We start from the raw sequence: 8,804 nt of genomic DNA, 5'->3' as shown, positions 1-8,804 counted from the left end.
GCTTAAAGGAGCCAAAAATGAGGTCTAAAGGGGTGCGTGGGCTATCATGGCCATAAAGCTTGCATTCTCATGCCATCCTCTCGATTCTAGAACCTAGATCTGAAGGTGAATCGACTTGGGACGACCAGGTCTTAAGGATTAAGCTTGTTGGACCCAAAACTCCATAAAAGTGACAAAAAGGAGATCTATAGAACTATAAGTCAAGTGTTAAGCTTGATTACCAGAAAGTGTAGCAAAAGGGGGCTAGCTTCTGGATCTACTTCTTCTCCTTTGAACCTTGTCTCCTTCCTTCTTCTCTACCACATCAAGAAGCACAAAAATCACTCAAAATAGGATGGAATCACTCAAAATCACCAATGGATGGTTAGGGTTTTGAGGGGGAACGTTCTAGAGGTGCTGGGGGCTGGGATGGGGGCTATAAGGAGGTTTAAATAGGGTACAAACCCTTAGAATTAGGGTTTCATCCAGACTGGCGGACTCGCCGAGTCGGGAATAACAGACTCGTCGAGTCGCCACACTCAATCCACGTGCAAGAAGAATAATAATTAAAAATGCGTACCAGGAACGGGGCGTTACACTACAGTCAACCTAGGGTGACAAACGTCATTCAGTTCACGACGTCCGAAGTACGTTTTAATGTTTATCTTCCATAGTATGGTTATAAGAATCCACACGTGAAACAACGACTCATTCACGTAATAATACACCTAACAAACAATCAACAGGGTTAGTAACTATGAGATGACTTAGTATGTACATTAGGGTAATATGACATTAACATCCGACATGCAGTGGGATGTGTGATCTCCGCCTCATTTCCTGTTCCTTGTTTGGTTGTGGGCTTAGGGCGGAATCACCCAATCGACTGTCTGTTCGATCTAGATTTCTATAACTCGTATGTACTAGGTGATCACAGGAGGGTATTAACAACACTTTCAGTATATCGTACAACTTGTTTTGATGCGTGTATGGGCTTGATTTAGTGAGTGGGGTAGTGTTTAGGTAAATTAGGCTAGAATAACAACCACAAATATATGGAATGAAAAGGATAGATTTGATAAACAAACTAGACCTATAGCTTGTAAATCTGAAGACAAACTAAGACCTATTAGTTTGAATTCGATCAACTCAAGGATCACGTCCAAAAGATGATAATTTGTGAACTATGACAATAATTCAAAGTGAAAATAAGGGTTCTTTGATTAAAATTCGTGTCTTATCTTTCCCATGCATAAACTTGGCTTTATATGAAGTCTTTTATTACAAACTTGGTGGTTACAAGCCAACCAACCAATTATTCATTAAAACTAGTAAATGAAATTTAAGGAAACTCTTGAAATAACAGAAAAAAACGTCCAAGACACTTGAGAATGAAAAAAAAACGTCTATGCTTCATTAAGGAGCCATATGAAGCATTAAGGAGCCATAAGAAGCATTAAAGTGCAACCATAATCCACCAAAGAGTGATAAAAACGGCTAGGAGGCTTTATGAAGCAAAAAGTAACGTTTTTAGCACTTATGAATCCTTAAAAATGTTGCCCTAGCCTTCATGCAACCCTAATTCAATTTGTGGGTTACCATGCATAACCCAACCATTGAGCCCAAGCCACCTTCTAGCCCACTAGTAATCACTAATCCATCACCTTTTGGGCTTTCATAATCCATGCATGGATCATCCCCTCCCCCTTTGAAAGGAATTGACCTCAATTCATCAAGTCCATCATCATCAAGATAAGGTGAAAGATCTCCCACATTAAAGGTAGCATGCACTCCATGGTCTCCTCCCAAATCTACCTTATAAGCATTATCATTGACACGTGACACCACTTTATAAGGACCTTCGGCTCTTGGCATTAACTTGTTTTTCCTTTTGTTAGGAAAACGTTCTTTCCTCATATGCACCCACACCAAGTCACCATCTTGAAAGACACGTGGTTTCCTATGCTTGTTTGACTTCTGTTTGTACAACTCATTCACCGTTTCAATCTTCTCACGAACTTGTTGGTGTAGTTTCATCATGGCCTTCAACTTGTCATTAGCATCCTTGTAAACCAATTCATCCTTTGGCAATGGAATCAAATCCAAAGGCATGTAAGGATTCACACCATACACTACTTCAAAAGGAGAATGACCTGTTGCATAAGTAGGAGAACGATTATAGACAAATTCAGCATGTGCAAGTTTGATGTCCCAATCTTTTTGAGTTTTGCTAACCAACCCTCTCAACAAAGTACCCAAAGTTCTATTAGTCACCTCCGTTTGTCCATCCGTTTGTGGATGATGGGATGTACTAAAAAGTAACTTAGTACCCACTTTCCTCCATAAAGTGTTCCAAAAGTAACATAGAAATCCATGGACACATCTTCCCCCATTTTTTAAAACCTATCCACCACCACCATAATGGAATCCTTCCCCCTTTGAGTTCTAGGCAAAGCCATAATGAAATCCATGGACACATCTTCCCAAGGACGAATAGGAACCGGCAAAGGAGTGTAAACACCATGCTTGAAAGTTGTTTTCGCCATGTGACATGTAACACACTTGCCCACTATGTTGGTTACATCCCCCAACATTTTTGGCCAAAAGAAATGTTCTTTAAGCACCTCCAAAGTTTTGGTAATGCCAAAATGACCAGCCAAACCACCGCCATGAGCTTCACGAATCAGCAACTCCCGTATTACATGTTTTGGGACACAAAGGCGATTGCCTTTGAATAGAAAGCCATCTTGAATCACAAATTCACCATTAGGACCACGTGCACATTTCAAAAACATATCTCCAAAGTCCATATCAGATTGATAATGGTCCTTTAGAGTTTCAAATCCCAAGAAACGAACATCCAAAGTCACCAACAATGAGTAACGCCTCGAGAGTGCATCAGCCACCACATTGCTTTTGCCATCCTTGTATTTGCATGAAAAATGAAAGGATTGCAAGAACTCCACCCACTTTGCATGTCTTGTGCTCAACTTTTGTTGCCCATTGATGTACTTCAAGGATTCATGATCAGAATGCAAAATAAAATGATTTGCACGCAAATAATGACTCTAATGATCTAAAGCACGAACAATAGCATAAAACTCCTTATCATAAGTGCAATAATTCAAACGAGCACCACCCAACTTTTCAGAAAAATAAGCAATAGGACGTTTGGATTGGATCAAAACAGCCCCAATACCAACTCCACTTGCATCACACTCCACTTCAAATGGTTGAGAAAAATCTGGAAGAGCCAAAATAGGAGCATCACACAACAATGCCTTGAGTTTCTCAAACGCCTTTTGAGCTTCTTTTCCCCATGCAAAGACTCCTTTCTTCAAACAACCTGTTATGGGACTTGCAATGGTGCTAAAATCACGAACAAATCTTCTATAGAAAGAAGCAAGACCATGAAATGATCTAACTTCAGAAATGCTAGTAGGAATAGGCCATGACTTGATTGCTTCAGTTTTGGATGGGTCCACGGACACGCCATTTCTTGACACCACAAAACCCAAAAATGCCACTTCTTCCACCAAAAACGAACATTTTTCTTGCTTCCCATAGAGTTTTTGAGCTCTAAGCATCTCGAAAACCTGTTTTAAGTGCACCAAATGATCCTCCAAGCTCTTGCTATATACCAAGATATCATCAAGGTACACCACCACAAACCTGCCCAAAAAAGATTTTAGCACTTCATTCATTAGTCGCATGAAAGTGCTAGGTGCATTAGTTAGACCAAAAGGCATCACGGTCCATTCATACAAGCCATGTTTAGTTTTAAAGGCTGTTTTCCATTCATCCCCTTCACACATACGAATTTGATGGTAACCACTTCTCAAATCAATTTTTGAGAACACAATAGAACCATGCAACTCGTCTAGCAAATCATCAACTCTAGGAATAGGAAATCGGTATTTTATGGTGATGTTATTAACAACCCTACTATCAACGCACATCCTCCAAGAACCATCTTTTTTTGGAACCAACAAAACTGGAACAGCACAAGGACTTAGGCTTTCACGAACATAACCCATTTTCATGAGTTCATCAATTTGTTTTTGCAACTCTTTTGTCACCTCCGGATTACATCTATAGGCAGCTTTATTAGGCAAAGGAGCACCCGGAATAAGGTCAATTTGGTGTTCAATACCACAGATTGGAGGCAAACCCGGTGGTAATTCGCTTGGAAACACATCTTGAAACTCCAAAAGCAAATCAGCAATAGCGTTTTCTCCATGCACGATCTTCTCCATCTTTGCATGCTCTTTGGCCACAAGCATGTAAATCACATCACCTTTGTCAATAACTTGCTCCACCTCCCTTTCACTAGCGAACACAGAAAGATTAGGTTTTTTACTTGTTTAGAATTCATCGACCTTATCGCCGTTGGGGACATGGGTTTTAACACAATTTTTTTATTATTGTGTTTCAACTCATATTCATTGCTCCTCCCTCTATGTAACACGTCCCTATCAAATTGCCAAGGACGCCCCAACAAAATATGACATGCATCCATAGGAACAACATCACACAACTTCATCTTCATAAGACCCCATAGTTAGACCAACTCTAACCTGTTTTGTCACCTTTATTTTGCTTCCATCATCCAACCAATGAAGAACATATGGTTTTGGATGGTTTGTAGTAGACAAACCCAATTTGGTCACCATTTCATTAGAAGCAACATTAGTACAACTTCCACCATCAATAATCAAACTACACCACTTGTCTCTAACCAAACATTTGGTGTGAAACAATTGGTCTCGTTGATCCATATCAGCCACAGTTTGAACCCCTTGAGTTTTAAGGGTTCTAAGCACCAAAACTGTATCATACACCGGTGCTTCATACTCTACCTCCTCCTCTTCTTCCTCTTCTTTTTGTATATCATGAAAAATACCCGCCAACCTCTCTTCTTCCTCCAACTCTTCACGACATTCAATGGCCTCCCTTAAAGTCACCACCCTTTTGTTTGGACAAGCATTTTGGTAATGACCAAAACCTTGACACTTGAAACATCTAATTTTCGCCAAACTAGTTTCTTTGGTACCACTAGTAAGTTTAGGAGCAACGGGAGCACTACTTGAACCAGAAGGAGTAGAAACATAATTTTGTCTATTGCTAGACTCGGGCTTGGACCACGACTTTGACTTAGGACTTTCAAGACTTGAACTTGAACTCCCACCAAAACGTGCTTTGGCTTGCCCCTCCAACTTCAAACACAAACCACAAAGAGTTCCAAAATCAGCATAAGGATACAACTCCACAACATTGGCAATGTTGTAGTTCAACCCTTTTAGAAAACGAGTCATTTTTTGTTCTTCAATTTCTTCAATATCCCCCATCAAGGACAACTTCTCAAATTCATCAATGTATTCTCCAACACTCATTTTTCCTTGCCTCAAATCAGCAATCTTCTTATAAGTGGCAATTCTATGAGTAGAAGGAACATATCTCTTTCTTAGCTTTCGTTTTAGAGAAAGCCAAGAACAAATTTTTTCTTTGCCTTCACGGGTTCTCTTGGCCTTAAGCCCTTCAAACCACAATGAAGCACCACCACTTAGCTTAAGAATGGCATACTTGCAGCTTTTTTCGTCATCCACTTCTTTGAACTCGAACATTCTTTCAATCTTCCTTTCCCACTCCAAGTAGCGTTCAGGATCAGTTCCACCAACAAATTCAGGCAAGTCAGACACCTTGAATTCTTCCACAACCCTATGTTCACCACGGCGGGGTTGCCTTCGATTTCCACCTTCTTGGATGTTTCTTACTGCTTCACGAAGATTTTGTAGGAACTCCGGATCATCAAAATCCATTCTGCGCTCTGATACCACTTATGATGCGTGTATGGGCTTGATTTAGTGAGTGGGGTAGTGTTTAGGTAAATTAGGCTAGAATAACAACCACAAATATATGGAATGAAAAGGATAGATTTGATAAACAAACTAGACCTATAGCTTGTAAATCTGAAGACAAACTAAGACCTATTAGTTTGAATTCGATCAACTCAAGGATCACGTCCAAAAGATGATAATTTGTGAACTATGACAATAATTCAAAGTGAAAATAAGGGTTCTTTGATTAAAATTCGTGTATTATCTTTCCCATGCATAAACTTGGCTTTATATGAAGCGTTTATTACAAACTTGGTGGTTACAAGCCAACCAACCAATTATTCATTAAAACTAGTAAATGAAATTTAAGGAAACTCTTGAAATAACACAAAAAAAACGTCCAAGACACTTGCGAATGAAAAAAAAACGTCTATGCTTCATTAAGGAGCCATATGAAGCATTAAGGAGCCATAAGAAGCATTAAAGTGCAACCATAATCCACCAAAGAGTGATAAAAACGGCTAAGAGGCTTTATGAAGCAAAAAGTAACGTTTTTAGCACTTATGAATCCTTAAAAATGTTGCCCTAGCCTTCATGCAACCCTAATTCAATTTGTGGGTTACCATGCATAACCCAACCATTGAGCCCAAGCCACCTTCTAGCCCACTAGTAATCACTAATCCATCACCTTTTGCGCTTTCATAATCCATGCATGGATCATGTTTTCAACTGGATTTATTTATGTAATAAGACTACTATACATTACTGGGGGTAGCCAGGGTTTTCGTACAAAGGTTTTCATACAAAGGTTTTCATGCAAAGGTTTTCAAACAGAACAATACTTAAACAACATAAGTATGGTAGATACTTATACTCTACGAATAGGAACAGATAAATCAATAACGTACAATTAGGGAAAATATAGGATTTTCCAGGGTAAACATCAGTACCTTACAACAACTGGTTAATTATTCAATTAACGAATATTCATTATTAATTCTATAATTCCTTAGTTTATGCATTCGGGTTACGTATGAAGAATATCCGATAGACTGTGGAATGCGTGGTTTCTGCCTCATTCTCTGTTCCTTGTTTGGTTGTGGGTTTAGGGCAGATCCACACAATTAACCGTCTATTCGATATTGGTTTATGCGTAACTAGTATGAACTAAGAAGTTATAGAAAGAATGGGTTTAATCATACTTTTCATAAGAAATTATTGGATTTTCTTGAGGAACACTTTCAACAGATATCAAAGGATCAATACAGTTAACTTTGTAAGTATCTAGTGAATACTTCAGGATTATGTACATGAGAATCCGACAACCAGTGGAATGTGTGGCCTCCGCCTCTTTTCCTGTTCCTTGTTTGGTTGTGGGCTTGGGGCAGAACCACACAATCGATTGTTTGTTCGATCTGGATTGTATATGAATTGTATACACTAAGTACTCGCAGGAAGAACTAGCAAGAATCATTTTTACTTAACATTCACTGTATCAGAAAATGTAAGGTTTTTCTAGAGAAACATAACATACTTTTCGAAAGAACAAAGAACAGTTTTTCCAAAACAAAATGCTTATGAACTTACCAGCTTTATGCTGATACTCTTTCAAAACCTACTTGTATTCTCAGGACATTAGTAGACAGGTACACGCACCGGGTTCAAGAAGATGGAGCATAGTAGCTTTGAGTCTTTACTTGTATTTACTTTTGGAGTCAATCGTGTATGATTCAAATGTAATGTAAACATTATACTATTAATACAATGGTTGTTGTTGCTTTGATTACTATTATTCAATTGTTGTGATACTGTACATGACGTCCTCCACCCCCGAACGTTTCCACCGTTTTGGTTTGGGGGTGTGACAGATTGGTATCAGAGCATTGTTTATAGTGAACTGAGTATATCAACCAGTAAATGATATACAATTATAAATACAATGGGGCCGGAGTGCTCTAACTAAAAGAATATTTTTAAAATATAAGTATTTTACGAGAAGTATACTAATAAGCATACGTACTAAGAACAAGTATCACAATAAGAACTAATAAGAACATAACAATCAAAAGTATTTAGATGTTGGACACTACAGTCGTTTCCTATGTAGTTATGTAATCATATCTGGAATAAATATAACCTGATCAACTATATTTATTTGAGATACGACCAACATGTGTTTGGGAGTGATGGTGGTGTTGCAACGAGTCTAAAACTTACCTAACTCCATATAAAAAGGATTCCTAGAACAAAACATAAAGATAAAATACTATAGGAGTATTTTAGGCACTATAACAAACTTATATGAAAACTAAAAGACCTTTACTGGCAATCGTGTATGATTCAAATGTAATGTAAACATTATACTATTAATACAATGGTTGTTGTTGCTTTGATTACTATTATTCAGTTGTTGTGATACTGTACATGACGTCCTCCACCCCCGAACGTTTCCACCGTTTTGGTTTGGGGGTGTGACAGATTGGTATCAGAGCATTGTTTATAGTGAACTGAGTATATCAACCAGTAAAGGATATACAATTATAAATACAATGGGGCCGGAGTGCTCTAACTAAAAGTATATTTTTAAAATATAAGTATTTTACGAGAAGTATACTAATAAGCATACGTACTAAGAACAAGTATCACAATAAGAACTAATAAGAACATAACAATCAAAAGTATTTAGATGTTGGACACTACAGTCGTTTCCTATGCAGTTATGTAATCATATCTGGAATAAATATAACCTGATCAACTATATTTATTTGAGATACGACCAACATGTGTTTGGGAGTGATGGTGGTGTTGCAACGAGTCTAAAACTTACCTAACTCCATATAAAAAGGATTCCTAGAACAAAACATAAAGATAAAATACTATAGGAGTATTTTAGGCACTATAACAAACTTATATGAAAACTAAAAGACCTTTACTGGCAGGTCTATAGTTGCGAAGTGGATGCTTCCAGGGTTATATATAATTGGGATC

The 8,804-nt window shown here is 38.1% G+C and overlaps 1 pseudogene; it reads right to left on the bottom strand.

The window, feature by feature from the left end:
* Positions 1 to 256: 256 nt before the first annotated feature.
* On the bottom strand, positions 257 to 5,798 carry LOC145157677 (uncharacterized; annotated as a pseudogene).
* Positions 5,799 to 8,804: the final 3,006 nt, after the last annotated feature.

Source organism: Lactuca virosa, chromosome 2 (assembly GCF_052849685.1).
Source record: "Lactuca virosa cultivar CGN04683 chromosome 2, Lactuca_virosa_CGN04683_v6, whole genome shotgun sequence".
Classification (NCBI taxonomy): Eukaryota; Viridiplantae; Streptophyta; class Magnoliopsida; order Asterales; family Asteraceae; genus Lactuca; species Lactuca virosa.
Note: the sequence above shows the minus strand (reverse complement) of the source record. Positions and strands in the feature narration are given on the sequence as shown.